General features: G+C 38.8%; 1 protein-coding gene across 1 annotated transcript in view; it reads left to right on the top strand.

Annotated features, from left to right (window-relative positions):
- Positions 1-331: 331 nt before the first annotated feature.
- The window catches only part of LOC137273408 (neuronal acetylcholine receptor subunit beta-3-like), a 28370-nt gene continuing 22701 nt past the window's right edge, over positions 332-6000 (top strand). Inside the window, exon 1 of the mRNA XM_067806075.1 lies at positions 332-466. The gene's annotated coding sequence lies outside the window, so the exon portion shown is untranslated. The remainder of the gene's footprint in view (positions 467-6000) is intronic.

Raw genomic sequence — 6000 nt, 5'->3', positions numbered from 1 at the left:
CTTTTTAACAACAATCATACGTAGGCACGGGCTCTTTTCATAATTGTAGCTACACCCCAGGTAGAGAATAAATACGTTAGAACACCGGTTCAATGCCTTTCCATTCTGAGGCATTACCTCACTAATCTGAGATATCACTGACCGCCTAATCTTCGTCTAAACAAACATATGCTTGTTTTGTACATAACAAACAGTGTACTCTTACGTAAGTGCAGTTTCGTGTTGGTCATGATTTACTTTCCGGCCGTGTGTTGTCACGTGCTGCGCTGGCTGTTCGTGGGTGGCATCCTCGCTACAACACCAGCACCTCGGACGTTCAGAATATTCGGGTGTTCATCTTTGTCGTTGATTGAAAGTGGCTGCTGTTATATTTCACCGCTCAAGCATACCGAGGTTTAATCAGCAAATGGGACTGTGACATCAGTAATATTCCGAGGAGAATTAACATTAATCGCCTAACAAAGAGGTTCGTGCAATCCGGGCGCCTTTCAACCTTCTTAATTGAACGTGATTGAGTGATAGTTAATTGAACAAATAACACACTGGTTAAATTTGATTGTGCACATTTATAAATATTTGCCGTAAACTGAATATTATATCATGATTTGTTTGATGGAAACCGAGAATATTTCGGTCAGAATTGATCTTCATCAACCTCATCATGGATACCGTCGACATATATATCCCCAAGACCTTCCTTTAGCTTTCTCGTAAATAATGTAGCAATATTTCTACATTCAGTTGAGTCTGTTTTCTTTTTCCGCTGAAAATATTTCTTTTGCTTCTAAATTTGGCATTAAATAAGCTTCTTTTTGTTCTGAACTGACGTAAATCCTTGCCATTACCCCTATGAGCTCTAAGTGCCTGATATTTTCTTGGCATCAGTGACATTTTCAGACACACATCAGTCCTCTCACCTGGTCGTCCTTCCTGTATATTACCATTATTCAGCGGAATCCTTAGAGAACAGTACAATGGAAATATGGTCTGACTTATCACGCCTAGCTATACCAAAAGATGCTACCTTAGGAAGGAGTGAGTGAGTTTAGTTTTACGCCACACTCAGCAATGTTTAAGCTATATGGTGACTGTCTGTAAATAATCAAGTCTGGACCAGACAATCCAGTGATCAAAAGCATGGGCATCGGTCTGCTCAAATTGGAAGCGATGATATGTGTCAACCAAGTCAGTGAGTCTGACCATCCGATCCCTTTAGTGGCCTCTTGCGACAAGTCTAGTCGCCCTTTATGGCAAGCATGGGTTGCTGAAGGCTTATTGTACCCCAGACCTTCACGGGTGTGTTACCTTAGGAATATCTGTTGATGCCAACACTTAACAGCACTCTGACCATTGTGTGTAAGACCTGTAAAATTGGCATGTTTATCATTCTTAAGTCTTCCATTAAACAAATATATCCCCAGAGTACAATAATTCGGTCAGTTATATACCATAATTGTTATAATCAGTGTCTTTGTTCGCTCATGGCATACGCAATTCGTTTGATAGATATTCATCAATGTCATCAATAGAGATATTGGCAAAGCTAATATTGTCGTAAGATTCTTCAAAGGCACTTAGAGAAGTCGGCGTGGTAATACGAGACAAAGCGTATGGATAACAACGTCTTGATTTATTTTTCACAACTTTTGACGAATCGGCAATAATTAGCCCAGAAACATTATGAAAAATAAATCAAGAAGTTATCCATAAGATTTGTCTCGTAAAATTGTCATCTTGAATGAAGTCATCAAAGTCTTTTGTTCTGGCATTAAAGTCACCAGTCATATATGTTTTTTTATCACTATGGTCACGTGCAGTGGTTTCCAGAACCTGTTAGAGAACAAGCATACCATCTTCTCTGTCATGATATTTGTGAATGTCCTGGGGAATGCAAACAAATATCATAATCATGGCAAAGCTCCATGACGGTTTGCTGGTCTTAAATAAGAGCACAATTACATCTACAAATTCATCATACAGCCTGAATTAATGCTGATTTGATACCCAGTAGTAATTTATGATAAAAAATCCCAAAACACTTCGTCCACTACGAGGCCTTCCGCAACGTTTAATTGTCCGGCGCACATAAAATAAGGAAAGTGGACCCGTGGCGAAAGTCTCACTCAGTGCTACGAGATCGCATGAATCTGAATGAATATACAAAGGAAATACTATTTACGATTTGTTGTAAAAATGATGTGCTAACTGGTATAAAAGAGTGCAAATCTACAGCAAGCAATTTTTCCTGCAACTTTAAAAACCCTCTTTAATTTGTTCATATTTTGAAGCGACAGAGGTCCATACCGGCACTGCATAGAAAATGTAAAAATGGATTGAATAAGTGGTTTGTGAAACAAAGGTATGAAAGCGGAATCAATGTAAAACGAGCGTAGCTTTTTCAGGTAGTGGAGGCGAGACTGACATTTGTTGTAGACTGCACTGGTATTTTGAGTGAAAGTTAGTTTGTTATCAGTGATTGTCCCCAGATTTATAGGCTACTCTACAGCATCAGCTGTTTGATCGTTGATGATTAAGGATGCAGTAGTCAGTATCTTCCTGTAAAAGTCAGTAATTAGTTCTTTGGTCTTCTTCATTTATCTCAAGGGAGTCATCTCTACACCACTCCGTAATTCCAGACAAATGTCTACATCAGTGTTTGTAAATACTTGCATGTGGCGCGAGTATACTTCAGCGTGAATATGTGGCATATGTCTACTTTAGTGTAAATATGTAGCGTATGTAAATTTCAGTGTAAATATGTAGTGCATGTAGAGTTAAGTGTAAATATGTGGCGCATGTCTACTTCAGTGTAAATATGTGGCGAATGTCTACTTCAGTGTAAATATGTGGCGCGTGTAAACTTCAGTGTAAATATGTGGCGCATGTAAAGTCAAGTGTAAATATGTGGCGCATGTAAACGTCAGTGTAAATATGTGGTTTATGTAAAGTTCAGTGTAAATATGTGGTGCATGTAAACGTCAGTGTAAATATGTGGTGCATGTAAACGTCAGTGTAAATATGTGGTGCGTGTAAAGTTCAGTGTAAATATGTTTTGCATGTAAACTTCAGAGTAAATATGTGGTGATTGTCTACATCTGTGTAACTATGAATGCTTACATCATGTAACCAAAGCATACATCAGTGTAAATATGTGGCGAATGTTTACATCAGTCTATGAATATATCTCTCTAACCACATGTCTAAGACATAAGTAAATTTCAGTAGCAAACACATCAACTATTTGAAATGAATGTTGTTTTCAGACTGTTTTTTATGGCAGGTTAAGTGTAGGACTTGTTCTACTTTTTGCGGAGATGGTATCTTCAATAGGTCAATGTTTGTTGCAATGGTCTGTGTTCAGAAGTAGAAATGTGTCGGTATCTTGTGTCTCTGAATCTATGAAGTAAAATTTCATCTTGATCCCCAAAACGCTGTTGTATATTTTCTGGACACTGCTAGGTTTGCTTAGACCACCTATGGCCATGGTCACGTCTGTGTAGGTGTACAGATCCGAATCCTGCTAAAGGCTGTGGTACCTGTTGCCAGCCCGTGTTATAACAATTATTCACCTTAAAATACGGGACACGTATGCATATGATACGAAACTAGCTTGATGTAGCCCAAAACCTTCTCGGTGTGTTATGTTCTGCACACTGTGTATTACTACATGGCTTACATCATCGAATATTGGAATGTCTGCAAATCGGTTCTCCACATCCCATACCATAGAGTGGCAACCAGTTTATGTATATACTTTACATTTGTGTGTACCCATACACAACCCAAGCATATAGCTCCCAACACACGTGTGTGTTTGACAGATCTGTTGTCACGGTCTATTCATTCATAGCTCCCAACAGATCTGTATCTGTTGCTTTCAGTGGATGTCCGCGAGAGTGAAAAAGTACATTTCAATTGGAGAACAAAGATGAATAAATGGGCACTATCCTGACTCTTTCCTTCAGGTGCGTGGAATAGGTTCCCTCGTCAGTCACGACAACGATTCGACAGACTTATTGTTCATTTATTATCACCCGGAACTTAGTTTCAGACAAATCAATGTCAGTTGTTGGAATAAACCAACAGTCAGAATATAGGACTTTTTATGAAAAGGTTTGATTGATTAAGTAGTGTATAATGACAATAACGTAAAGACCAGAACAAAGAACAATATAACAATCGCTTGTATTTGAATATATTACATTAACGAAAATCAATTTCTGATCCCAGTAGAAACAATGGTCCTTTTCTGACCTAGTAAATGAGGACAACGTACAGGTAAAAATACTTCAGATGTCCACTAATATGAATTAGTTTCGACATGACCAGGCCATGAAATAGAACCGCATTTCATTGGCTGCTATTAAAAACGTCAAAACCCTTTCTGATCCATGTTTGATTGTTCATGTACAGGCTGGTGACACTTTCGGAGCCAGATTTGTTTTTTCATGTACAGGTTGATGACCCTTTCTGATCTGTGTTTGGTTGTTCACTCACAGCCATGACTGAGCTGGATCACATGTTTTCAAGTTGAAAACTGAAACTTCTATATTTTGAACCCAATGATCATCCGAAGAGGTTTCCTCTTCAACATGATACTAAAACTCAATAGATGTTTCGTATTCAAGGACTACATCTGTACACAAGTATTAGGGCAAATACCTCTGTTCATGATGGCGGCTGTTAAAGGTCTTCACAAATGATGCCATGTATTTAGACGTCAAATTACCCTCTTACGAATTACGAATATTTTCATCTCATTTTCATATTTCCAGGTGTATAACCACATCCAGAGGAAAGGTATTTAACTCTTAACAGATTGCTTTAGGGCTAAGGCTATGTCGTAATCTACTCAATTCTAACCGGAATTACTAACAGATCTGCGGCTCCTTTCACAAAGCAACCTTTCCTAAGGTTTAACTTCATTCCCATTCTTAAGCATAGCACTAAGGTTACCTTAGACTTAGGGCAATGGGAGTGAAGATTAACCTGAGTAAGGGTTGCTTTGTGAAAGGAGCCCCAAGTCAAGACGCTCGGGTTTGTCAGATATTGCTTCTGAAATACTTTAAAGAAAATCTTTTTGCCAACAAATGAGACATATATGATTTGGTTAAATGGTCACTGATGTTCCCCTCAAGACCTGTCTTGTGCTGTTGCCCTCAGGAACACCCTATTATAGTGATGGGAATACATACAGTCTCAATAGTGGTAACGACCATTAGGCCATGCTTATGAGATCAAGACAACCAATCCACCGTGTCCGGTCACCGCCTCCAGCCAACAACCAGAGCTGCATCGATATCCATGCTCATTCTTACTGGAATCAGAACTGGTTATGACAAGTATTATTATGTTTGTAATTATCAGTTCACTACTAGTTCTGCCATTAAGCCAGTCCCGCACCTCCCCAAAATACTGGGTAGTGTTTATTTGTCGCCATTGTTCACGGTTACTTGGCAACGTCGCAGTTAAATGCTCTCCAATTGTTGGTATTAATGTCATAAATAAATTCCCAACACCAACAAGTTTGATGAGAAGTATGAGCATATGTACCTGAAGAAAAACAGGTATTGTGGATTAACAGCGTCTTTAATGCTATTGGTTCTTCCTCATCATACAGGCGTTTAAACACCACTTAAATAAATCCCATCTACCCGTTGGTATAATTATGAATTCATTACCAAAGCTATACAAGCAATAATCAAGTGATTTGCGAAATTGTTATATTGACGTCCTCTCTGCTAACGTGGCCTAAATACGAGATTGTTTGTGGATATCGTTCACGGTCCACACGTCACAGTAAACGTTTAACACATACTGTGTCCGCAAGAGCATTAGCGGCCTGTGCGTGTCAATGGTGGTCATATTAATTCTGATGTTTACATTACGCGTGAGATTACAATTGGACCAACCATGAATTAATTTATTGTAGCCCCTACCTAGGTTTTATACAAAAGGGTAGCGAATATAAACAGCAATCTCATGACTGTCATTCAGCGG

The sequence above is a fragment of the Haliotis asinina genome, chromosome 2, assembly GCF_037392515.1.
Source record: "Haliotis asinina isolate JCU_RB_2024 chromosome 2, JCU_Hal_asi_v2, whole genome shotgun sequence".
Taxonomy (NCBI): Eukaryota; Metazoa; Mollusca; class Gastropoda; order Lepetellida; family Haliotidae; genus Haliotis; species Haliotis asinina.
This window is presented reverse-complemented; position numbering and strand designations above follow the sequence as displayed.